Genomic DNA, 27,771 nt, shown 5'->3' with positions numbered 1-27,771 from the left:
CCTCCTCCCCCGGTAGGATAGCTGTTAGCATATTTAATCTTAACTTTGCTTATGCTATTGTATTTTATTTCCAGAGGAGCCCCTGTGACTTCCTGTTGCTGCTTGGTTTTCACAGACCCATACAGAAGTCCTTGTGGTTTACTCAAGGTACAGTAATTTTTCTCGCTATACTTCATTGAACTTTGTCAGCAGGAGCTCATCAGCCTGTTCTCATAGCCAGAATCCAGAGCTTTCAAATTTTGCAGGACATTACACACATTAGCTGACTCAGGCTTGTGGGCTCCTAACCCCTAATGTTCTATTGCTGCCTAACAAATAGCTGTGTAACCCACAAGCAAAGTATGTGTCACATTCCCCTCTCATGCCCAGTGTACAGAGAAGATAAATTAATCCTTAGCTCAAGTGTACAGGCCTGTGTTTAAGGTCTATGACCTTGTTGACGACTCATGTTGGGGTGGGGCTTATGGTTGCACATGATAGAACTAGTTTATTTAATTCACACAGTAAGAAAATATAATCGAAAACATGTTTTATAGGTAAATATAATCTGTAAATAGAGTGGCATGCAGAACCCTCACAGATGTTCCACATCTCATTTTCACACATTTAAAGTGCTTGTGTCACACGCTAGCAGGTTCAGCGGTTGACAGAGGAATGCTTTGCTCAGGGGAATATTTTAATTTGGCTGTAGTGGGGTGGGTTATGGTTCAGGTTTGATCTGGATTGGAAGGCGCTGTAATTTAATTTTGATCCTGAATGGCAAAAAACCCCGAGATACATTCAGGTGAATAGGTTTTCATTGTTTTATGTGAAATCCTGGTGGAACAGCTGTTTGAGATCTCTGTCAGATGAGTTGTCACCAAAAAATCGATACAGTCACAATCAAAACTGTAGGGGGAAGGCTTGCATACAGATACTGAAGGTTAAACATCCCACAAAGTTCAAAAGGGTTTGACTCTGTGGTCCTTATTTGGCTCCTTTCCATTTAGTACCCAGGCAAAAATTATTGCACTGAATTTTTCTTTACTGTATGTTATGTTTTGCTGCTCAAACTGCGAGTTATTTAAATGTTTTTTTTCTAAATGTGGACTATCTCTCTAACTGTAACTAAGTACCAAAAATAGTGATTAATTTTGACACTAAGAATAGAAGACATGGGGCCTGTTACAAAGAATTTATTTTAAAAAGTAACCCTTCAAAGATTTGAACTAAGTTACTTTTTCCCATAAAACAGGCTTCTCATCCAATGGGTTAGGCAAGATTTGGCTAGCAGTCATGGGAATCTGCAAAGATTATTTTAGAATAAAAACATATTACAAATTACAAGGGAAAAATTTGTTTATCAGGGTACAGAGGTTAAATGAAGCATGTTTCCACATTCAGATGAGTATGCATGAATGCAAAATCATAAGCAAAAAAGATGTATCTATTGTGTGTCTTGCTCAATTAAAGTGATAACAAAGAATAAGTATCAGAGGGGTAGCCATGTTAGTCTGGATCTGTAAAAGCAGCAAAGAATCCTGTGGCACCTTATAGACTAACAGACGTTTTGCAGCATGAGCTTTCGTGGGTGAATACCCACTTCGTCGGATGCAAGTAGTGGAAATTTCCAGGGGCAGGTATATATATATGCAAGCAAGAAGCAAGCTAGAGATACAACCGCATCTGCTCTAACCCCTCAGACAGAGACCAACACCTACAAAATCTCCACCAAGCATTCTCAAAACTACAGTACCCGCACGAGGAAATAAGGAAACAGATCAACAGAGCCAGACGTGTACCCAGAAGCCTCCTACTGCAAGACAAACCCAAGAAAGAAACCAACAGGACTCCACTGGCCATCACATACAGTCCCCAGCTAAAACCCCTCCAACACATCATCAGGGATCTACAACCCATCCTGGACAACGATCCCACACTTTCACAGGCCTTGGGTGGCAGGCCAGTCCTCGCCCACAGACAACCTGCCAACCTGAAGCGTATTCTCATCAGTAACTGCACACCTCACCATAGTAACTCTAGCTCAGGAACCAATCCATGCAAAAAACCTCGATGCCAACTCTGCCCACATATCTACACCAGCGACACCATCACAGGACCTAACCAGATCAGCCACACCATCACTAGTTCATTCACCTGCACGTCCACCAATGTAATATACGCCATCATATGCCAGCAATGCCCCTCTGCTATGTACATCAGCCAAACTGGACAGTCTCTACGGAAAAGTATAAATGGACACAATTCAGATATTAGGAATGGCAATATACAAAAACCTGTAGGAGAACACTTCAACCTCCCTGGCCACACAATAGCAGATCTTAAGGTGGCCATCCTGCAGCAAAAAAACTTCAGGACCAGACTTCAAAAAGAAACTGCTGAGCTTCAGTTCATCTGCAAATTTGACACCATCAGCTCAGGATTAAACAAAGACTGTGAATGGCTTGCCAACTACAAAACCAGTTTCTCCTCCCTTGGTTTTCACACCTCAACTGCTAGAAGAGGGCCTCATCCTCGCTGATTGAACTAACCTCGTTATCTCTAGCTTGCTTCTTGCTTGCATATATATACCTGCCCCTGGAAATTTCCACTACTTGCATCCGACGAAGTGGGTATTCACCCACGAAAGCTCATGCTGCAAAACGTCTGTTAGTCTATAAGGTACCACAGGAGTCTTTGCTGCTTTAACAAAGAATAATAATGTTCCTACTTGTTCGCTATAAATCTCTCCATAAAAAGGACACTTACTGTATTGAAATACCTTGCATGTGATGTTAGCATAAGGTCTTTATGAAAAGAGTAAAATTCCAGTTCTCATATGGTCATGTTGATAGCCAAGATCTTAGATTCAGTTTGGTACCATGCAGATTACTATTTTATTTGTCTAACATGTAGCACCTAGGTGCTGTACAATCACATAGGAAGAGAAAATCCTTGCCCTGAAGAGCTTACATCCTCAGTAGACCAAACCAACAAAAGGTGGGAGAAAGGAGGTATTATAGTTTTCTTTATATTATGACTTTCTTAAATATTGTAGTAACACAAATGCATTTCACAGCACTTTGGTACACAGTTTTTAACAGCCCCCTAGCCTTTGTACTATTTCTTCTCTATGCATTCCAGGATCCAACTTTCTTATAGCTTAAGGATAAAAGGTAATACTTTCAAAAGCAACTGAGGTGCTTTTGAAAATAGGACTTAGGATCCCATGTCACTGAGATGCTTTTGAAATTTTTACACAAAATATCTAAACTGGAGTGCCTAAATTTAGGCATCCAAATCTGTATTTAGGCATCTAAATTTAGGTTTTCAGAGTTACAGAGTATTTTGAGTTCCCATTGACTTCAGTGGAATTTGCGGATGCTAAGTACCTTTGACAATCAGGCCACCTTCATGTAGGTGTCTAAATACAGATTCAGGACCCTAAATTTAGACATCCAGGTTTTGAGACTTCTGGGCTGGCATATTTAACAAACCATATAACAGGAAGTCGGAGACCTTGTATCTGAAGGTAGCAAAGAGTCCTATGGCACCTTAGGCTAGCTTCTTGCTTGCATATATATACCTGCCCCTGGAAATTTCCACTACATGCATCCGACGAAGTGGGTATTCACCCATGAAAGCTCATGCTCCAATACATCTGTTAGTCTATAAGGTGCCACAGGACTCTTTGCTGCTTTTACAGATCCAGACTAACACGGCTACCCCTCTGATACTATCTGAAGGTAGTGTTTGTAATAGATAATGTAGTCACAAAATTATTTAGATTCAGTGCAGAGAAAATTTTGAAGAACTTCAGAGGGACTCACATGAATGGACAATATGATAGATGAAGTTCAATGTTGATAAATGTCAAATAATGCAGATTGGACGAAAAAATTTAAACTACTCATACATATTGCAGTGTACTAAATTAACTGAATCAACTCAACTCAATAAGGCCTCTGGTCAATGTGCAACTGAAGTAAAAAACAGACAAACAAACAAAAAAAACCCAAGGTGTTAGGAGATGCAAGGAATGGGAGTCAATGATGTTACCTCATGTGCAGCACTTGTCACCCCATCTCAAAAAGGACATTGCAGAATTAAAGGGAGTTGAAAATGATTAGAGGTATGTATGAAGAGAGATTGAAAAGATTGGGATTGTTCACCGAAGAGGGGACATGATAAAAATATATAAAATAATAAATGGTCTAATGAAGGTAAATAATAGATTCTATTCTCTGTGTGTTATTAGCCAAGGGATGTTACATGAAAATAAAGTGTGATAAATTCAAAACTGATTGAGAGAGACTTTTTCAGACAACACATAATTAGACTGTGGAACACATTGCAACATGATAATATTGAGACCAAGAATGCAGTAAGATTGAAAGAGGAATATGACATTTATATAGATAATGACAATAGCCAGAGCATGCTTCAGGATTGAAACCAATCTCTACTGTAGTTTAGGATGAGACCTTCATGGTGTCGGATTATCCCATGTCTGCCTACTGTAGTGTTCCTCTGAATCACCTGATCCTGTATGGAGTCTATGCCTCATTTTGACTGTGGTGCTTTTCTCTGTGCTCTTGCCATAAGATCAAGAGCATCAAGAACATGTGATGGCTGCAGAGAGGGAAAACAGAAGGAGGTATTAAAAAATAAATCAGTGATTTATGTTTAGCATGTATCACACATACAAAAACTACATTAGAAGAACATTATTAAGATTGCAAAGTCAAGCACTCTGAAGTTAGGAAATGACAGAATTAAACATGCCTGTGAAATCTTAATTTGGCTTCCTTGTGCCAATAGAGGAAAATGGGAGATGGGGGCGGGCACCCATAGCATTGCAAGCAAACATAGATAAATGTTGAACTGACCCAAACTGTTCAACATTTCCAAATCAACATTTTTTTTAATTCTCCATCCTGCAAAAAATGTCAATAGTTCAGCTTTTCATCATGATTTGAGATGAAATAGAAATGTTAAAATCGGAATTTCTTGCGGAATAGAAATTTTTGGACCAGCTGTGTTCCCAAACTCTAATCCTTGGTCCACGGGGAGCAGGCTTACTCACATGGTGCTAGCTGGGACTACAGCTGCTAAACTGTATTAAAAGATTAAATGCTTTCCAAGTAAGCAGTTGCTATAATTACCACGAGGATGTTACATGATCATGAATGAGACGGAAGGACTCTGAGTCAGTCAAGGCATCCTCAATCCTAAGGGCATTAAAATGTGCTGCATGGTATGAGCAAGTATGAAAATCACTGCCTTGATACCATGAGAGTCCATTGTTTCACACTGAATGAGAGGCAAAAGCCTGCCTTTGTGAGTCAACACCACTATTTCTAGCATCCTTTAGTTTTGTAGGTGAATGTCTTCCATCTGGCCAAGACTGATTACTAAACATGAGAAATCTGATGCTAGAAATGGTAGTGTTGACTCATAAAGGCATGCCAGCTGGAAAACTGGCACACACAAAAAACACCACAGGAAGGAAGAAATCAGAGACCCAAACAACTTGAGAATGAGGCACCTCAAAGACTAGGCTAAGAAAAGGCTTTCATTGCAATAGTTGTCATTTTGATGGGTTCTGATTCAAGCTTTCCCCATCCCATCTGGTTTCTTCTTTCCTTCAGGGTTTCTGGGTTAACAGACCATAGACTCTTAACCAAGATCCCTAGCTGGTGTAAATTAGCATCGCTCCTTTTGTCTTCAGTGGAGCTGCACGAATTTATGCCAGCTCAGGCGATCTGGCTCTCTTGGCTTAAATGGATCATGCTGCTGAGGATCCATGGAGAAAGAAGGCTAGGTGGGCTTAGAAAAACATTTTCAAATAAGCAGGCCTAATCTAATGCACCTAATGAACCCCAGGCTGTTCAGATAGGGATAGATAATAAGACAGAAAATATCATATGCTATCAATATAAATCATGGTATGCCCACATCTTGAATACTGTGTGCAGATCTGGTCACCCCATCAAAAAAAAATGTTGGAATTGGAAAAGGTTCAGAAAAGATCAACAAAAATGATTAGGGGAATGGAACAGTGTCAGATTAATAGAACTGTGACTTTTCAGCTTGGAAAAAAGATGACTTGAGGGGGAATCTGACAGAGGTCTATAAAATCATGACAGATGTAGAGAAAGTAAATAAGGAAGTGTTATTTACTTCTTCACATAATTAGGGGTCACCAAATGAAATTAATAGGCAGCCATTTTAAAACAAAAAAGGCAGTATTTCTTCACAAAATGCACAGTCAACCTGTGGAATTCTTAGCCAGAGGATGTTGTAAACTTCAAGACTATAACAGGGTTCAATAAAGAACTAGATAAATTCATGGAGGACAGGGTCATCAATAGCTATTAGCCAGGATGGGCAGGGATGCAAAACCATGCTCTGAAGTGTCCCTAGCCTCTGTTTGCCAGAAGCTGGGGAGGGTGGATCACTTGATGATTACCTGTACTGTTCATTCCCTCTGAAGCACCTGGTATTGGCCACAGGATATTGGGCAAGATGACCTTTGGTCTGACCCAGTATGACTGTTCTCTAGACCTCAGTTTTCCCATATGTAAAATGGGGAGAATGATACTGACTGCCTTTGTAAAGCACTTTAAAGTCTCTTGATGAAAAGTGCTATATAAGAGCTGACTGGTATTATTCCCTCGCAGGGGTTCTTCCACTGACTCTTTCTTTAATTAGGAGAGGCATGTAGAGCTGGGAAGAAGACTCTTAGTTACCATACTCCTTACACTCACTTTTATTCCTTACACTAATTGGGCCAAATTCTGCCAGAGATTCTCATGTGCAACCCCAATGACTGTGATAGGCTTGTACTGACTGTAAATCGTGGCAGAGTTTGGCCCTTAGGGTGTAAACTCCCTCGTGACCCAGTCAAATAGAAGATAACTTTTTCTTTCTTACAATCAGAATTAAGTTAACTGGAGCCCTAGCAGGCTCCAAACATCAGCTGCTGCTCTCAGGCACAGAGCAAGTGCCAGCAATTCCCTGGAGTGTTCTGTGATTTGGGAGGGGGGGGAACTTTTTTAAAACTGACAAAAAATATGATTTCATTTTGGCTTTTTGACTCCCCAGCTCCAATTCCTTGGCCCCCGTAATTCTGGCAGTTTTTACAGCAGGTTGTTATCTCAAATATTGGGGAAGTAGAAAGAGAAATGTTTGGAAAGTCCCTTTTTAAAGGATGTACTGTTATGGTTTTATTTAATTACTTATATTTTGTTTTAATCTTTCTGAATGTCAGAAATAAGGCTGCAATTTAACATCTTTCTGCAACTGTGCTTCCTTGCAAGCTCTGACCTGCTGTGCAAGCTATTGTATCAGACAATTACCAATGTTGTGTTACCAAGGAATTTCCCACGTCTAGCCAGGTTGCACAATCTTTCCTAAAAATGTTCTGGGGGTGGGGGCTAAGGGCTGGAATCAAGAAATATTGTTTTGCATGAGGCATCTTAAATTTTGCCCTGATCCTCCCCCTTCCTCCAGTTTTGCTGCCTCTTTGAAAATAAAGACCATGTTACTCATACATTATAATTGCCTGTCCCTTCACCCCTACAAAAAAACCCTTCTTTTGTCAATCACAATAGGGAATGTCTCTGACTTCTTAAGAGGGATTTATAATACAAGTTTTTCCATTCCCTTGTTAGACTACCGTGGGTAGTGTTACTGTAAACCAATTAACTGCAGAGCATCTGCCAACTGATGGCCACAAACTAGAATGGCTTAACCAGTTAGAGAGGTCTTCCAGTCTGAGTCTGGACTCGCTGGACCAAATTCAGACCTGTGTAAAGCAGGTGCAGGTCAACAAACGTCAGCATTGCATCACTCTCTGATGCCTGCCTGAATTTAGCCAGGTGTATGTGCGCCTGACATATTATTATAGCTGGACTGGGACTTTGGTGGTCCCTAAAAAGCAGGCATACTAGCTGAGGCAAAAGCATGCTTCTTCTTGGTTAAACCACTAGTAACCTTGCTATGAACTATCTGAGCACTGGAGGTCTGGATGTAATAGGAATAGGGCAGGATTTCTTACTGGCAAGGCTCCACTTAAGTTAGTTATAATGGCCCGACCATTTCATTTTCTCCTCCCACTTAAAAAAAAAAAAGACTCACTCTTTCCTGCCTCCTTTTTCCTCTTCCCTTTCTTCTGCTTACTCTTACTTTCCATGCTTTCCCATGGGAGGCTATTCTATGCTCTGCTGAAGAGAACTTTTCTGTTCCTGCTCCCACTATGGAGTAAGACAGGGTGGCAAGAATACTGCAGCCTCAGGAACAGGAAAGGTGCTGCAGCCTCTGCCACTTCCTAGGGCAGAGGCAGGTCTGCACCAGGACTCAAGCTATTTGAGGAAACCTTTTCCTAGAGATTTGTAAAGGAAAGGCTTTCACTTATTAAATCAAAAGGGGCACTGAGGCCATGGAAGGCAGTCAGAGCTGTGGAAATTGCAGTAGTAATATGGAAAATGGGAGAATGGGTCATAACTGAGTGTTTGAAGGGGCAAGAGAGATCCTAGAAAAAGGAGTTTCTGGAATGTCATGTGGGGACAATAAGCTTGAGGCTTCCAGATTGCAGCTGTTAGGGTATTGTTCCCCAGGCCTTCGGGGAGAAAAATATTGATTCCCAGGGAGAATAGAGATGGAGGTGTAGATCTTTCAGGAATGAGATAGTAGAAGAGTTGGATGTGCCTGTGAGATATCAGCTATAGCCAAGGGCTCAGAAGATGGTTTGGGATCAAGAGAACCCCACCACTTTCTCACCATCTCTAAGATTTTTAGAGCACTACACAAACAGGTAGAATACAATCCTGGAACTAGAAGGAGAATGGAACACCATAAAAAGAACATCAAGGCTCAAAAACATGTAGAGAAGTGTTTTACACTTTTATTAAAAAGTTGACCAGATTGAACTAAGACAGATGCTCAAGGAGGGACACATTGGGAAAAGGGGCTGAGAAACCCAGCAGCTAGAGCATAGCTTACTCTCAGGGAAAGACTCTTAGAGTTGGTCTCAGGTATCATCAGGGCACCCATTATTATACGTTCACTTTAGTGGTAGTTTGTAAAATGCAATAAATATGAGGGTTAAACAATCTGGACTTTTTCTGGTATTAAGAATGTTATTGCTGTATCCATGTTGTATGTCTTTACCTTCTTTAGTTATGCCCATATGCAAGGGATTGAGTTCTGGCTGGTTGACTTTTTTTTTTTTTTTTTTTTTTTAAGAATTTGATATTTTCTCGCTTCTGTCCTTAGGTTACAAATAAATTAAACAAAACAGAAACTTGGAGGAAAGAGACTTCAGTGCTGAAATACTTGGCTTTGTTTCTGACAAGTTATTCTGGATCAGAAAAGTCTGAATCCCGAAGGAGAAAGACACACAGCTCTACTTATCTCATGAGAAAATCTACAGTTAAAACTGTCCAAGTTTACAAAGGAATCAGAAATAAAGTGTCCACAGAGGATGAGGAGGAGAGGCACAGACAGCAAAGAGACAAAGTAGTCAATAGACTTTCCCTAACAGGTGACTTATTGAGAGGATCTTTGGGACAGAATTTGCATTTTCTTTTAAATCACAAACATTTGCTTTTAAAAAGTCTTCATGTATTTTTCATTGGAAACTTGACCATGTTGGGATGGAGTAGCTAGGAATTGTGAATGGTCTTTCATCTTCACAGTTCTTTTTTAATCTCAAGATAATTAATGACAAATTAATTTGAAGTAGCTGACACATTTGTATAGGCTAGTCTGGACACTCTCTAAGGACTTGTTAACATATGGAGCTATTTAGGAATAGCTGTTGAGGAACAGATATTCCTGAATAATTCCAAATCTGAACACTCTTATTCTGGAATGTGAGTGCCTGGTTCCTGTTTAGTTCATTGGTTCAAGTTGAACAGGATGAGGCACTCCTATTCCAGCATAAAGGGGTTCAAACTTGTATACATTTAAAGCATAATAGTTATGCTTGAATAATTCCATCTGTTTCATGTACTGCATGCTGGGTAATAACATGCAAGGACTCCATGCTTGCAGTGGCAGCATTAGGCACCTATAACCCAAACAATTGCAGGGGGCCCTGAGGCAGCAAAAGAGTCCCCTGAAAGCCAGATCAGGCCCATGAGGGTCTTCCGTTTGGCCCACTGTGTGTGCGCTGTTCCATCTCCTCCCTGCTGGGGGGTCCGCTGTCAGGACTGCCCCTCTCCCCAGCTCGGGCTTCTGGTGGCTCTGGCACCTGCCTGGTCCTAGCTTCAGCATTCCCAGGCTGAACCACCTTGAAGTGCCACTCCCCAGCCCTACCCACCAGCTTGGTGGATGCTCTGCAGCCAGAAAGCACGAGAACTCGAGCGCCCACTGCATGGTTGTAAAATTCAATTGGCTCTTTATTAACAGAACTATTTACAGAGATTCTGCAACTTTATCAAGCCCTGTGCACACCGTCTGGCTTCCTGATTCCTTCTCCTTACTCTTCCCTCTTGCAAACTGTGCTCCTCTCTCCAGGTTCCATGCAGGTTGCTACAATACCAAACCTTAATCCTAATAAACTTTCCAAGTGTAGACTAGTCTTAAGGCTGCGCCTTCACTGCCCAAAAAAAGGGGATGTTTATAGCAACATAACTCATGCATATGGGCAATCTCGCTGTAAAATCTTACTGAATGTAAGTCACTGTAGTCATCTTCATGGTGCAGCTAGGCAAGCTCAACCATGGATAGAGGTTATAGCGTCAACTTCACCTAGCTACAGCAGTTAAAATTACCCATGCCTTGTCTCCACTAGGGTTTTACAGTAAGATAACTAACCTGAATTAGTTATGTGTGTGAAGGGGGGGAGGGGGACATGATTTTTGTCAGGGAATAGCCTAAATGCTTTTGCAGGGCTACAGCTATCTGCAGTTTACCCTAGCTGATAAACCACAAACATTTCAGGAGTGTCCAGACTAGCCTTTACAAATACATTAACTACCTCAAGTTAACTGGCAATCAGTTAACTGAAAGTAAAATCCTGAGTATAGAAATAATGTGTTTTGAATATGGCCATATCAGTAGGCAGTAGTGACTGAAAGCTGTCATCGTCTGAGAGCTATTGAATGACCTAACCAAAATATATCCATTACCTCAGGTTGGTAATTGGTTCTTAGAGATGCAGGGTCCACAGCATAACTTGCTCTCAGCAGCAAGGGCAAAGGATAGAACAGGCTGTAGAATGGAGCTTTGGAAGGGGGAATCCCTAAGTGAAGAACGAGGCATGTGGGGAGGGGAGCAGAGTAAGGGGATTCGCAGTGCTTCTGCCTTTGCTGTATCTCTTCCTTGGCTAAAATGAAGGCTATTCAGTCTGCTAGGCTGGCACCTTCCACCAACCCTAAAATCACTTCAAAATTCAGAAGATGAGAGATTTCTAAACCGAACGCACTTGGCAGAATTAACCAAGTGTGCTATGTGTGGGGATTCCTGTGTAAACCAATAAAACCCCAAGTGAAAATTGCAGGCTTCAAAAAAAAAGGGTGCTATCTTTGCAATGTTTGAAAACTGCTTGTTAAAAGGATCTATATAACTTTTGCTTCTCTATGGAAACACAGCCCTGAAGGACAAAGCAGTGAGGGAGGTGAGCAAGTGTGACTTTTCATATAACTCAAGGAAAGCAGTTCTTTAAGCACCATTTTTTAAAAAACAGGGCTGTTGATTAATTGCAGTTAACTCGTGCGGTTAACTAAAAAATTAATCATGATTAAAAAATTAATCACAAATTTAATCGCACTGTTAAACAATAGAATACCAATTGAAATGTATTAAATATTCTTGGATTTTTTTTTACATTTTCAAATATATTGATTTCAATTACAACACAGAATACAAAGTGTACAGTGCTCATTTTATATTTTTAATTGCAAATGTTTGCACTATAAAAATGATAAAAGAAATAGTATTTTTCAATTCACCTCATACAAGTACGGTAGTGATTCTCTTTATCATGAAAGTGCAACTTACAAATGTAGATTTTTTTTTCTTATATAACTGCACTCTAAAACAAAACAAATGTAAATCTTTAGAGCCTACGAGTCCACTCAGTCCTACTTCTCATTTAGCCAATTGCTAAGACAAATAAGTTTGTTTACATTTGCAGGAGATAACGCTGCCTGCTTCTTATTTACAATGTCATCTGAAAATGAGAGCAGGTGTTCACATGGCACTGTTGTAGCTGGCATTGCAAGGTATTTATATACCAGATATGCTGAACATTAATATGCCCCTTCCTGCTTCAGCCACCATTCCAGAGGACATGCTTCCATGCTGATGATACTCGTTAAAAAAATGTGTTAATTAAATTTGTGACTGAACTCCTTGGGGGAGAATTGTATGTCCCCAGCTCTGTTCTACCTGCATTCTGACATCTATTTTATGTTATAACAGTGTTGGATGATGACCTAGCACATGTTGTTCATTTTAAGAACACTTTTTCACTGCAGATTTCACAAAACACAAAGAAGTTACCAATGTGAAATTTCTAAAGATACAGCATTTGACCCAAGGTTTAAGAATCTGAAGTGCCGTCCAAAATCTGAGAGGGACGAGGTGTGGAGCATGCTTTCAGAAGTCTAAAAAGACCAACTCTCTGATGCGGAAACTGCAGAACCCAAACCACCAAAAAAGAAAATCAACCATCTGCTGGTGTCATCTGACTCAGATGATGAAAATGAACATGTGACGGGTCTGCACTGCTTTGGATTGTTATTGAGCAGAACCTGTCATCAGTGTGCATAGCCTCTGGAATGATAGTTGAAGCATGAAGGGACTATGAATCTTTAGCGCATCTGGCACGTAAATATCTTGCGATGCTGGCTACAACAATGCCATGCAAACACCTGTTCTGACTTTCAGGTGACATTGTAAACAAGAAGCGGGCAACATTATCTCCTGCAAATGTGAATATGCTTGTTTGTCTGAGTGATTGGCTGAACAAGAAGTAGGACTGAGTGGACATGTAGGTTCTAAAGTTTTACATTGTTTTGTTTTTGAATGCAGCTATTTTTGTACATAATTATACATTTGTAAGTTCAACATTCATGATAAAGAGATTGCACTACAGTACTTTTAATGGGGGAATTAAAAATACTATTTCTTTTGTTTTTACAGTGCAAATATTTGTAATAAAAAAAATATAAAGTGAGCACTGTTCACTTTGTATTCTGTGTTGTCATTGAAATCAATATATTTGAAAATGTACAAAACATCCACAAAAATGTATCTGGTATTCTATTATTGTTTAACAGTGTGATTAATCATGCAATTAATTGCAATTACTTTTTTTAATTGCTTGACAGCCCTAAAAAAAAAAAAGGCTCCTAGTATCTGAGCTCTTATTTGTTCCCCTCCCTCCCGACGCAACTCAGAAACAGTCAACTCCCTGTAACTGGAACACATACTAAAGGGGCTTCCAGCTGATCACATGGCCAAATGCAGCACATCCTTTTCTTTTTCTAAAGAACTGCTGAAAAACACCTATCTTTCTCAGAAAGGAAACCATTTGTCAGTTGCATTTTGCATCTGTGCACTCAAAGGCATTGCCCTACAGTGCAGTAACACATTAATAGGTGCAATGTTTTTTAAAATAACAATAGTAAAAAATGTCATCACAGAAAGGGGAACTTGTTTCCAGTAAATAAGCTTTGGGGGTTATTATGACTTGGATTTAATTTTAGACCCTACTGCTTCAAACAGGTCCAGGCAGGTGCCCCACTGTGCCTTTGCACAGTCCCACTGAATTCACCAAACCTCTGTTCAGGTGTAAGGGTCTGACCGTGAATTCCTCTGCTGGAGCAGGGCCCTTAGTGTAGAAAGAAACTAGAGCTTGTCCCTGAGCTCTGAATGTATGCTCTCTCCTGCCACCTGGTGGGTGCAGCAGAAAAGCCAACCTTTCACTTATTCTAGAGTTGGGCAAAACCCACCACACAAAACATGTAACTTCTGTTGCATGCCTCAGTCATATTTAAAGGCTGGGGTCAGGTGAGAAAATAATATTCCTGCACTTATTGTTACCTGAGGTCTACTATGTGTGACACACACACACCCCTTCCCCCTTACTGGCTCGTGTCTTGGAGTACTCAAGCTGGTACTTTTCTCCCCACTTAACCCCTTCTAATGTTGCTTTAGTTTTTCTCTCAGGAATGCCCCAAGTGATTGTCCTCTAGTAACTACCACCAGTACCACCGGACTTAAATAAAGCAAGAATTATGTGACACAGGAAACAGAATTCAACAAGAATGAAATATGCTATGAAAAAAACTGGTTAGGATAAATGCTGCAACTTACTGTTTCTTAACTGAGTAAGGTTAGAACTCCTACACCTGAATGTCTGCTTGCCTCCCTCCTGTCACCAAGCTCCTAGGTTTATCAGACAGTGATTCATGGCTCCACTTGTGGCATCTTCAGCTCGGTCAGCCTCCAGGCAACTCATTTTGGCTTTGTCTATACTGGAGAAACACTTGGAAATGTTACACATCATTGTTTACCCCTTACACTGTGGGGACCATTCCTAAATGAATAAAATGGCTTAAGAGCCCACTGCTAGACACTTACCCAAAAGTTCTGAGCTTGAGGAAAATGAAAAAGAGCCTGGTCTACAATTCTGGCACTTTTCACCTTAGCCATGACGGACACTGAATTAGCTGTGCTTTGTAATCAAACCTGAGAATGTGACTTTTCTGAATAAGTTTAATGTGAACCAAAGTAACCAGCAATAGCAGCAGGTAATTAGAGGTGACAGTACATGCGCGGCAATGGGAACTCCCCAAACTGCCTGTCAAAAGGTACCAATGCCTGGAGCAAAATGACAAGTGATATCTAACACTGCCGTGAGAGACATGGAGTATAAAACACACCTTAGTTAAGCAACTACTTAAATGATTACCTGTACCACATTTCTTAGGGTTCTTTTAACTTTGATGACTTAATAAAGAAATGGACTGAGGAGCTGAATTTAGTTTTATTAAATATCCTTAACAGCAGCAACTAATCTAAAAGACCCCAGAAAAGCATTGGAGTATGATTTGACTAACATAAATTAGAAAACTGGATGATTTAGCCATTCAGGTTTTCAGAATCAAATCACATAACCACAATCGAAAATAACACTTGTGCTCAGTTTCTATCTTGGGAAGGTGATTTTGTTAAGAGTTTTGACTGAGTCCCTCAGAACAGGGCCTCACTTGTGCCAATTAGTTATCTATTCCAGCGTTGCTAAATGTCCAACCAAAATGCGAGTTGTGATCTCTCACCATTCAATCGGGGAATGAGACATCAGATTTGGAGTTCTTGTTGCTGGAACTGGAATTTTCCAGTCTCTTTGTGTAACACATCTTGTCACACCAGTTTGTGTTAGGCAAGTTAGGCCCAACCATCTTGAGACATACCTTTAACACAGGCTGCTTTGCTGTGGTTAGCAAATTACCTCTTCAAGTCACTTTGCATGGGCCCCTTTGCAGTGCATCTCTTGGCCATCCTTGCAGCTATGCTTGCTCAAGTTGCAGTTTCTCCATCAACTCTGCTTGCTGCTGAAATGTCCAATTTAAAGTTCATATAATTTACACCAAGCCCCTCCATATTCTTTGATTCTCTTTAAACTTCTTTTTAACGGTCCATTATAGAATGCAAAGTCACTTCAAGCACTGTTGTTCTCTAGCAGACCCAGGCAGCTGTATAAATCTTCCATTTCTGTTCCCCTTGCTTTAACAATAACGGTGGGACCTTAGTATGTATGGCTGAGCTGGGTCTCTGCCTTATTAACCAAACAGTTACATTTCTTTTTATTCCACTCAGTGGTCAAGTGTCCTTATAAAAACACTATTTGGTTTCAGTTCCTTCTGTTTACTGCCTCTTTCAACACAGCGCATTATCCTTACTTCTTTATTTAACCTGAAATAAATCAATATGAATGCACCCTCTTTCTTTTCTAACAGGACTGTCCATGAGATAAATCTTGTCGTTAAAGTTTACAATATTTTGCGCAAAGCTATATCCTTTATAGTTGACTTCCCTTTATACACATTTTATTTATAATATTAGATTCAATCAATTTTCCTGTTTTACGGGGTACATCACATAATATCCATGCTTGATATCAATTTAAAATATTTTTTAAAAATTTAAGTCATTCACAGAAAGGGAAAAAGCAGAAGTCTCTTTAGCTGTACAAGAAGCACACTCTTGTAAAAGTCTGTAGTAACTCTGAGTTTTTCTCAGACTGTTGAAGAAATCTAGCCGTTAGACACTGGGTTTTTATTCGCTTAGCCCTCTGTTCTATCTGTCCAAAAGCCTTGATACTTGGGCAGTTTTTAAATAGTAATAATTCATCATTTGGGAGCCTTAGTCTCTACATTGTGCTGATGCGGCACATGATGAGTAATCTGACTTGCACTGGGTCTTTCTGTTTAGAGTGGAGATGTTGCTGTAATATCCACCAGCTGTCAACCTAACTACCTCTAACTAAGCAGCAAAGAATCTAACTACTACTAACTACTAACCTAACTACCTCTAACTAAAATAACAGGAAAGTCTATTACTATCCAATACATAGATGGGAAGTAGTATGTAGTGACTGGAAATGGGGTTTGCTGGCTGGCAGCAAGTTGTTCTGATAGGTTAGATGCTGTCCTCCCTGTTGTCTCGCATTCTCTGCAGGGATGCTCAAGCAGGATAACATCCCATATGAGTCCTCTTGTGAAGATGATGAGTTCCTCTTTCTCTAGCGGTCTCAGCAGAAAACAGGGCCTATCTCCCTCTGATCATGCCTTCAACCAGTTCAGTGGGTAGCTTTAGCAGTTGTGGGGAGAAAGGGTAAGTGAGCACTTGTCTGCAATGATAAGTGTGCTTGAGGTATATTATTCGGCCACTAGATGTCTGTGTGTTGTATAGAGTAGATGTGCTCTCTGGTATATCAAGGAAACAAAGCTGAAACCCAAGCTGCATGGCGGCTTGTCTGTCCATGTAGCTCAGAGGCCCACTTGTTGATGCAATAACCTGACAGTAGCTATGCATTTGAGTTGGGCAACTCATGTTACATAGGGTCAGGTTTGCAAGAAGGTTCAGAGGCTTCAGTGAACGTAGGCAGGTTTCCAGTAGTGCTGGGATTATTTGTTTCCACTTGGAGATGTCCATGGAGTTTCTGAGTTTGTTCAAACACAGTATTAGCGCAACTCAGAAACAAGAGCTGCTGCATGATCTGAACTCAGGTTTGGGGTTTGCAGGAATTCCTGAAAACTGAAATGCACAGTTCTGCATCACTCCATCACACACCAAGGAATTAAGTTACACCAGTAATTTGTGTCAGTACATCCCCTGTGGTAAGGCAACGGACTGATATACTTACAGCTTGTTCCTGAACTGACGGAGTGTTTTCACATCTCACTGCATGGCAATAGGGGATTTTGCGGGGTGGTAGCAATTCCTCTTTTCTTTCCACAGTCTTTACAGCAGGTATTACCAGCTGAGTCAGGTCCAAGGCTGATGCATATGGTGCTTGCATAAATGTATTCAGTTCAGGAACAGATTTTCAAGCTGTGAACATCTGTTTTATAGAATAACTGCTCTCTTGATATAATGCCCTTAACACCTTGTAATGCCACAGTAAATGGGGTTTTTTTATTGCACAGATGGGCCAAACTAAAACACTTGCAAACTACATACATTTGGCTTTACAGTTGACATGTACAGCTTTTAAGAAGGCAATGCAGTCTAGTGATTAGCAAACAGAAATGGGAGCCAGAAGACGAGAGTTGTAGGCCTGCCATGAACTTGCTCTCAAAGAAGGTCTTAACAAATTTGTGCTTCAGGTTCCTCATCTGTAACACTGGAGTAATGATACATTTCATAATGTCTATATTTATATTATTATTAATAAAAAAATGTTAATGTGTTGGGGGAAAATTTTCAGGGAATTTTGTGCTGTTGAAAGGTGGAGGACTGATAGCCCTGGTGACAGGAATACTCCTCCAGAATGCAGACCCAGCAGAAATACCCATCTGAGAGAGAGTACTAAATCAAGCCCCTCATCCCCCATAAACAAATAACACAAGTATGGTGTGTGGGGGGGTGGGAATTAGAAAGACCGAGGCACAAAACGAGATCAAACTAACTAGAGACATAAAGGGTAACAAGAAAACATTCTACAAATACATTAGAAGCAAGAGGAAGACCAAGGACAGGGTAGGCCTGTTACTCAATGAGGGGAGGGAAATAATAACAGAAAATGTGGAAATGGCAGAGGTGCTTAATGTTTTGGTTTTCACCAAAAAGGCTGGTGGTGATTGGACATCTAATGTAGTGAATGTCAATGAAAATGAGGTAGGATCAGAGGCTAAAATAGGAAAAGAATAAGTTAAAAATTACTTAGACAAGTTAGATGTCTTCAAGTCACCAGGGCCTGATGAAATGCATCCTAGAATACTCAAGTTGCTGATTGAGAAGATATCTGAGTCGTTAGCGATTATCTTTGAAAAGTCATAGAAGATAGGAGAGATTCCAGAGGACTGGAAAAGTGCAAATACAGTGCCTATCTATATAAAGGGAAATAAGGACAACCCGGGGAATTACAGACGAGTCAGCTTAACTTCTGTACCCAGAAAGATAATGTTTGCAAATTGATTGCTTAATTATTTGCTCCATCTAGAAGATAATAAGGTGATAAGTAACAGTCAGCATGGATTTGTCAAGAACAAATCATGTCAAACCAACCTAATAGCTTTATGATTCTATGACTGGGTAACAAACTTTGTGGATGGGGAAAGCGGTAGACGTGGTATATCTTGACTTTAATAAAGCTTTTGATAATGTCTTGCATGACCTTCTCATAAACAAACTAGGGAAATGCAACCTAGATGGAACTACTATAAGGTGGGTGCAAAACTGGTTGGAAAACCAGAGAGTAGTTATCAGTGGTTCACAGTCATGCTGGAAGGGCATAATGAGTGGGGTCCCACAGGGATCAGTTCTGGGTCTGGTTCTGTTCAATATCTTCATCAATGATTTATATAATGGCATAGAGAGTACTTATAAAGTTTCAAGTATCAGAGGGTTAGCCGTGTTAGTCTGGATCTGTAAAAGCAGCAAAGAGTCTTGTGGCACTTTCTAGACTAACAGGCGTATTGGAGCATGAGCTTTCGTGGGTTTCATGACATGCATCTGACGAAGTGGGTATTCACCCACGAAAGCTCATGCTCCATGTCATAAACAGATAGTTAAGGGTTAACGTGTGTTTTACCTGTAAAGGGTTAACATGCAGTACCTGGTGACCACCTGACCAAAGGACCAATCAGAGACGAGATAATTTCAAATCTCTGTGGAGGGAAGCCTTTGTCTGTGTTTCTTAGAGAAAACTCTTTTTTTCTAACAGAGATGTCTCTCTTCCTCTCCCTTCTCCTGAGTAGTTTTAATTAATTAATAGTGAGTATTAATTAGGCGTAAATAATTATTCTTATGATTTTTTTTGCATTTGTGTGTTGTGTGTGTGTTATTTAAAATTGCTTATTTTGCTTTTGCTGATTTTTTTTTAAGGGGAAAGGGGGAGGGGGGATTGATTATACCCTATAAGGTATGTATACCAGCTGTGTCTTGGGGGCTTATAGAGATTCTGTTTTTTCTTTTAATTTTTAATTTCTATTAAGGACTGTTTTGGTCTTTCCTTGGTGTATTCTCAGGAAAGGAAAGGGAGAGGATCCCTATCTCTGTAGTTAGATCAGTTCTCCTCTCAGGGGGGAGGGGGGGGAGGGGGGAGGAGGGGGAATTATTGGGTTTTCCTTCTCCCATGAAGAGGGGTTGGGGGAACCACATTTTGGGGGAATTGGTGGGGACTGGAAGGATCCTGTCATTCTCTGTTGATTGGTGTGGCATCTTGGTATGTAAGATCTAAACTAGTTTTTTAAGAGAAAAGTTAAACTTCGGGTCCCCATCTTCCCACAAGCTCAAAGTGAGGTGACACCCACATCACATGGTGGTCTCAATTCTCTCACTTTGAAACCCCCTGTTCCCCCCTTCAAGTGAGGGTGCAGACCAGGAGGATGGTGGCAGCGGAGTTTCAACCCATTGTTAGAAGGTTTTTTCAGTTGCTAGCTACTTCTTCTAGCTATTCTCTTCTTCTAGAGCAGAGAGCAGAAGCAGAGAGAGAGGCAGTTTAGAAGAAGCATTTTCTAACTTTTCTTTCTGGAAGCAGTTTCAGCAGTTTCTGGAGTTGGCTGTTTTTCAGCCAGCTTTGTTTTGAGGCAGTTTTCTTTTTTGTTCAGGGTGGCTGCAGGTTTTGGGCAGTTTTCAGGGAAGCAAGCAGTTTCAGCAGTTTGGTTTTCAGAGTTTAGTTTTTGGTTTGAGTTTTTTTTCTTAGTTTTTTTTGTAAAGACCCCATACAGCAGACCCCATATAGTGAGGTCAAAAAAAAGTAAAAAAAAGTTTTTTTTTTGGAGAGGGTTCTTTTTTTTTTTTTTTTTTATTTTTTTTTTTTTTTTTTTAGATTTTCAGAAGTAAAGTTTTTTGACAGTTTTCTTAGTTTTTTTTTCTTTCTTTTTCTTCTTTTTTTTTTTTCTTTTTCTGTCTTTTTTTTTTTTTTTTTTTTGTTTTTTTTTCTTTTCTTTTTTTGTTAGCATTAGAAATACTGGGAGAGCATTAGACCAAATTTTCTAGTTTTTGTTAAGCCAGAGCCAATTCTAGTTGTGTGTAAGCCAGCAAAAAAAAGTTTTTTTCAAAAAATCAAAGCTTTTGTTTCTTTCTATTCAATCAATGCCAAAGCACAGGAGCCTGAAGCAGCAGGGGTGTGACCAGAAATAGCAAGCAACACACCAACAACACAAACAAAACACCATGAAGCCACACACACTGCACTGTCACTGGCACCTCAGAGGCCCCATTTTAAATCCCAAGATTGGCAGGTGAGAACACTGAGAAAACACTGAGGCCTTTGAGAAAGGCTTGAAAGGACCTGTCATGGGTGTAGGACCCATATCTGAAGCATCCAGAAAGAGACTGGTTGCTACTGGTCAGCTGAGCTCCATCCCCATGCTATGACATCCCCATGCTCCCCAGCCAGCAGCTGGCCGCCAACCAAGGCCAAGAGGCCCGGTCAGCGGCCGCAGCCAGGCCACAAGCCCAGGCACTCCCATCCCAGGCCTCCCATCCCTGGTCCCACCCAAACCGGCCAGAGCACCCAGGTGACAGACAGAGGCAATGAACCCAATCCCAGCCACTACAGCAGCAGAGCCAGCAGCCATCCAGTTCCAGGACCGAACTGGAACAGCGCCCAGCAAAACAGCAGCAGCAACTGGCGCCCAGCACACACTACTCCCAGGCCCCAACGGGCCTAAACCAGCACAAGCAACCCAAGCAAGCAGCAGACAACTCAGCCAAGAGGCTCAGCCAGACTCTCACCGGTCCACCCTCAGCAGCCACGAAACCCACTCATCAACGAACCTCATCACATCACCCACATCCACAGTCTGGACCCAGGACCACAGTCCAGTCTCAGCTTGGTGTCTCCAGAGCCAGCTTCAAGGAAACAGTTCCAGAGCCGAGCAGGAAGCTGATGACAGCCTTAAGACAGCTTGCCTCTCAGCTCTTCTACCCAATTCCAGTTTCTTTGCTCTACCCAATTCCTTTCAGTTGTTTGTTCTAAAGGGTGGTTATATACATTCTTTCTGGTGGACACCACAAAAAAGGCAAACTTCAAAAACAGTTGGTAAAGCTTACTAAGTACCGCACAAGCTCTCCCAAGGGTCATTCTGGGATGTGGCACAGGTGGGAAACACCAAAAACTGGGAGGTGGGGGGGGAGGGGAGGAGGACGTTGCCCGGTCAAATGCATAAATGCATAAAAGTGTGTCATGTAATGTTTTGTTGTTGTTGTTCACATTGTTTTAGTAGTACAATATGTTTTGTGTATTGTTTGTGTTTTGTAAATTTATTTGTTTTGTAGTGGTCTTAACTGTTAAATTCTAGAACAGTAGTTCCAACTGTTGGCCTGGTGGGGGGAACATTAAGTATGTGGTTACTTGTTAAGGGTTAACATTAAGTACTAAACCTGTTTTTGGACCAGACCACCATAGAAGACACCAAATGTCCAAGACGAGAATAAGAAGTCTGTTCTTCTCTAAGGAACTCTTTACTCTAGAACTCTTTAGAAATCTAAGAAGTGACTCCAAGTTTCCAAGTTCTCCTGGAGTAGTTCTTTAGTCTTAGAGTTTAATTATATTTAGTTAGATTTATTAATTTATTTGCTTATTTGCAATTCTTTGTTTGCTTTGTGTGTTTGCTAAAGGAAATGCTTTATTTCTGTTTGCTGATATTGCTTTTACTGGAGAAAGGGGGAGGGATTTTCTTGGGAGATGGAGTGTGTTATATTGATATTTTTGTTTCTTTTTTTATTTTATTCTTGTCTTTTTTTTCTTTTCTTAAATTCTTTTCTATTAGTCTTTTTTCTGGGTCCTTCCTTGGGTGTAGAGAAGGGGGAGAGAAGGGAGGTCCTAGAAGGAGAGTTAGATCCTCTCCTGGGTGTAAGGAGGGGAGGGGGGGGGTTCTTGAGGGAGGGTAAGAACTCCATGGATTTGCGGTTCTTTCCTGGTTCCTGATTGGGATCTAAACCTGTGTCTTTTGGGACATTCTGGACTTCCTGGTCCCCACTACTTGAACCCTAGACTTCAATTTTAGTTTAGAGGCAAACTCCAATATGTCTGTTAGTCTATAAAGTGCAACAGGACTCTTTGCTGCTTATAAAGTTTGCGGATGATACCAATCGGGGAGGGGTTGCAAGTGCTTTAGAGAATAGGATTAAAATTCAAAATGATCTGGACAAACTTGAGAAATGGTCTGAAGTAAATAGGATGAAATTCAACAAGGACAAATGCAAAGTGCTCCATTTAGGAAGGAGCAATCCATTGCACACATACAAAATGGGAAATGACAGCCTAGGAAGGAGTACTGCGAAAAGGGATCTGGGGGTCATTGTGGACCATAAGCTAAACATGAGTCAACAGTGTAACACTGATGCAAGAACATCATTCTGGGATGTATTAGCAGGAGTGTTGTAAGCAAGACTTGAGGAGTAATTCTTCCACTCTACTCTGCACTGATTAGGCCTCAGCTGGAGTATTGTGTCCAGTCCAGGGCACCACATTTCAGGAAGGATGTGGACAAATTAGAGAAAGTCCAAAGAAGAGCAACAAAAATGATTAAAGGCTTAGAAAACGTGACCTATGAGGAAAGATTGAAAAAATTGGGTTTGTTTAGTCTGGAAAAGAGACGACTGAGAGGGGACATGATAACAGTTTAAAAGTACATAGAAGGTTGTTATACAAGGAGGAGGGAGAAGAATTGTTCTTAACCTCTGAGGATAGGACAAGAAGCACTGGGCTTAAATTGCAGCAAGGGAGGTTTAGGTTGGACATTGGGAAAAACTTCCTAACTGTCAGGGTGGTTAAGCACTGGGATAAATTGCCTAGGGAGGTTGTGGAATCTCCATCATTGGAGATTTTTAAGAGCAAGTTGGACAAACACCTGTCAGGGATGGTCTAGATCAGATGTGGGCAAACTACAGTGCCCGCAGGACCATCCTGCCTGGCCCCTGAGCTCCCAGCTGGGGAGCCTAGTCCCCGGCCCCTCCCCCTCTATCCCCCCTTCCCTGCAGCCATGCCATTGTGCAGGCTGAGCTCTAGCCCGCCACTCCCACTGGGCAGCATGGGATGTGCAGCTGGATCTGGCTGGGTGTCGCCGCTGTGAGCTCCTCCTGCTGGTAAGGGGGCAGGGACCAGGGGGGTTGGGTAAGGGAGCGAGGAGTCCTGGGGGGCAGTCAGAGAGGCAGGGGTTGTTGCATGGGGTGGAGGTTCTGGCGGGGTGGTCAGGGAGGAGGGTGTGGGGTGGAGGTTCTGGGGGGGGGTTCTGGGGAGGGGGAACAGGGAGGGCTGGGAGTGGGAGTTCTGGGGGGCTTGTCAGGGGGTGGGGATGTGGATAGGGGTTGGGAGGGCAGTCAGGGGACAGGGAGCAGGGGGGGTTGGATAAGGGGGTGGGATCCCAGGGGGCAGTTAGGAGCAGGGGGTCCTGGGAGGGGGTGGTCAGGGGACGAGGAGCAGAGGGCGATTGGATAGGGGGTGTGAGTCCTGGGGGGGGAGGCAGGGGCATGGATAGTGGTCAGGGCAGTCAGGGGACAGGGATGTGGGGGTTGGATGGGGGTGGACAGGGGACAAGGAGCAGGGGCTAGATGACCTCTTGAGGTCCCGTCCCATCCTATGATTTTATTAATTTAAATTTTCTCTCTCTCTCTCTTCATCAGGTCATCCAGTTTTGTAGTATTCTGCATTCTGGCAGAGGCTTCTCTCAATAGCTGCTGCTCCTCACAATGTGGTATTAAAAAGAGCAGCAGGTGGTTGTCAGTGTCTTGCCAACCAGGCTCCTGGTGTCACTGGGTTTGTGGGGTTGAGGGTGTGGAGTGTGGCTCTCTCTCTCGCTCTCATATAAATGGGGGAGCTGCAGTATTTTAACATTTGTGACTCAGCTTTTCTTTATGCTCAGATTTAAAAGATAGAGCTGTGTGGAGAGAGTGGAAACCATGCTGGTGGGTGAGAGACTGGGGGACTAGGGGAGAGGTGGAAACCATTCTGCTCAGCCTTCATTCTACCAGGTGCCAGTAGCTTTCTAAAATTAAACCTCCCATCTCAACTGCTTCCTTCCCCCATTTGCAGCCTCACAGCTCTCTCTCTTGTCATGATCTCTAATGTTGATAAAAGGCTAATGGTTAAAATGGGAAGCTGTGGGCATAGCCAACCTTGTAGAGAAGTGTGATGAGCTGGGGTTAGAGGCGATGGGGAGGCATAAAGAACCACTATCATCACTTCATTAGTAAAAGTCTGACCCTTCTTGGCTGTGGAGAAGAGGAAATTGCTAGGTGACACCAAGGATTTTACAGCCACATGCATTAGATAACAAACAATTGCATGCCCTTTATGAGGCCGTGGGCTGAGGCTAGATATCATCACCATAACCACAGTTACATAAGGCAACTTCACATTTTACTTTCCTTTTATGACCGAGGTTGTCACTACAGTTAACCTAAAAAGTCTGGCTTCCTCAAGAAAACTCATGGCTCTGCTGTAGTCAGCCACTTCTTCCAGATAACAACCACTGACAGCAATGACCAGCACCTGGACCAAGGCAGGCACTAAAAATACATTTGCCTATATTGAAAGTACATCGCAAATGACTTTAGGGTCTAGAGCAGACTAAGGGTAAATCCCAATACAAATGACTTGGCTTATTCATGAACAGATTGGAAAAAAAGCAAATTGCAATAGTACAGTAAAAATGACGCTACTTTAACCAGCCTTTAAAAATCCTAGAAAATAGATAAGGCTTGTAGCATACTCTGAGGGTCAACAAATCCCATCTCTAATGTCTTCACTACAGAGTTAACCTGGGCAGCACACCTCCACTAAAAAGCCCTTGCCATGCCAGCCCTGTGTAACTGCATCCACAATGGTTCTGTCCTAACCTGTGCTGGCATGGATTTCTGGTGGGATGTCCATGGTCTGTAGTGGTGCATTAAGCTGGGTTCCTCTAGGAATTCAGTAGCAGGGTACTCTCACTGTCTCTCGCCTAGCACAGAGCTGCTGTCTGTGAGAGTGACAGGAGAACCATGCTTTATGTGACTAAGTGGGGGAGGCATAGCTCAGTGGTTTGAGCATTGGCCTGCTAAACCCAGGGTAGTGAGTTCACTCCTTGAGGTGGGCATTTAGGGAACGGGGGTAAAAATCTGTCTGGGGATTGGTCCTGCTTTGAGCAGGGGGTTGGACTAGATGATCTCCTGAGGTCCCTTCCAACCCTGATATCCTATAAATTTCCAAGTGGAGCTACTCCTTATTAACACAGACAGTTCCAAAGGCAAAAGCACAACATTTGGCAGCAGGAACTTTAAATTAGAATGTTGTTAAGGAATTCAATCTGCAAACCACAGCGTGATTTGTAGTGCATCTGACTGACTGCTGGGACTCTGTTTTTTATGCCCACTTAACATAAAAATGACATTGTGGATCCATTTCCTCAAATTATGGGTCTTACTGATATCACGTCACAGCTTTACAAGAAGGCTGGTGTCAATGTCTGGCCAACTGGCAGCGTGGGAGGAGGATTTCTTGGATGAAATGCTGTGGAAGTGCAGCAGAAATAGAGAGCCACTGTACGTGATAAGGGAGGAGCTAGACAAGAAAGTACAACTCAGATGGAATTGTGGGATAGTCTTGTAGGGCTAACAGCACCTGGACTTGATTAGCCTGCATTCTCAAGGCAAAGTAGGTGGGTCGCCAGCCTGGGATGAAGCAAAGCCTGAGCTCAGCCATGACTGCTAGCACAGGCTCAAAGCACTTCTAAACCCGCATTAGAGGTTTTTCTGTGTGGATGGAAAGGACAGATTAGGGCAACACCCCAGCTAACTCTGCAGTGAAGACTTGATTTATCAGACCAAGAGAGACAATGTTCCAGAGCACCAGAAGGGACCTGCAAGAAAAGGAGAAAATGAGCCCACTTGAACTATGAGACCACAAATACAGGCAAGTCTCATCTTATGCTGGGATTACATTCCACTGTCAATGTGTAAAGTGAAAATCGCATATAGTCAAAATTACATTGAGTGGAATGGTGGGCGGAATTGCCCGCACTACAGGTACAGTATTTAAATTGTTATTTTTCTCTTTTTTTTGTTTTTTGTTTGTTTTTTGCCGACCACACAAAGCTGAATTAGCGCATGTTAAATGCATGTAAGATGAGACTCATCTGTACCAATCTGTGGGAAATGATATTAAAACAATATTTGTCAATAGAATTTAAACAGCTAGAGTCATGTCATTGGCTAATGTGAAATAGACTAGCTCCATTGACGTCAGTGGAGCTACACCCATTTACATCAGCTGAGGATCTGGCCCTTAATGAATGGTGACTGAACATACAAAGATTTAGTAAAATACAATGACAAAAAATCCCAGGTCTGGATCAGAATAAACATATCCATAGGGCTGTCTTTGTGGACAAAATGCTGTATAAATTACGAGAGTTCTAACAACAAGACTTAGCATTTTCAAGGTACTCTGTGTGCATTAACTAATACTATCCCACTAGTAAGCAAGTCCTGCACAGCAAGTAATAGTATCCACATTTCGAGATGAGAAAACTGAGGCTAAGGCCCATATCCTCAAAAGTATTTAGGTTCCTGTCATAAACATACAGCTAAGGGTAGCATAAAATCCCTCCTTTACCTTTAAAGGGTTAAGAAGCTCAAATAACTTGGTTGGCACCTGACCAAAAGGACCAATGAAGGGAGAAGATACTTTCAAATCTGTGGGGGAAGGTTTTTGTTTTGTGTTCCTTTGTGTTCTTTCCCGGTCAGTGAGGAATCAGGGCAGGGAAAATACATTTCCCAAAGCCATACCTGAACTAAAGGCCTCTAAAATTACAAATTGTAAGTAATAGGCAGGAAATACGTTTCATTATCTTTTGCTGTAGCTTGTGAATTTTCCCTGTGCTAAGAGGGAGGGTTACACTGGTCTACAATTTTTGAGAAGTCGTCTGCTTCAGAGATAAAATGTGTTATTTATTATGTATTTTGACGTGCTGAATTCAAATATGACAATTAAAACAACTGATTGGCTACTGTTTCTAAGGTATTTAAGTTTTTACATTTTATGTCTATGTATATTGTGTAGATAGTAGAGTTTTAATCATAAATTGTAAACCTAGGTCTTTTCATGTGTTTATGGTT

General features: G+C 41.6%; 1 long non-coding RNA gene across 1 annotated transcript; it reads right to left on the bottom strand.

Annotated features, from left to right (window-relative positions):
- Nucleotides 1-4,392: 4,392 nt before the first annotated feature.
- On the bottom strand, nt 4,393-24,882 carry LOC120397717. Its single transcript, XR_005593956.1, has 3 exons — nt 24,790-24,882; nt 14,311-14,471; nt 4,393-4,611 (listed from the first exon to the last, which is right to left on the bottom strand). It is a non-coding gene; the product is annotated as an uncharacterized LOC120397717 (long non-coding RNA).
- Between the last annotated feature and the right edge of the window lie 2,889 nt (nt 24,883-27,771).

The sequence above is a fragment of the Mauremys reevesii genome, linkage group 1, assembly GCF_016161935.1.
Source record: "Mauremys reevesii isolate NIE-2019 linkage group 1, ASM1616193v1, whole genome shotgun sequence".
Taxonomy (NCBI): domain Eukaryota; kingdom Metazoa; phylum Chordata; order Testudines; family Geoemydidae; genus Mauremys; species Mauremys reevesii.
This window is presented reverse-complemented; position numbering and strand designations above follow the sequence as displayed.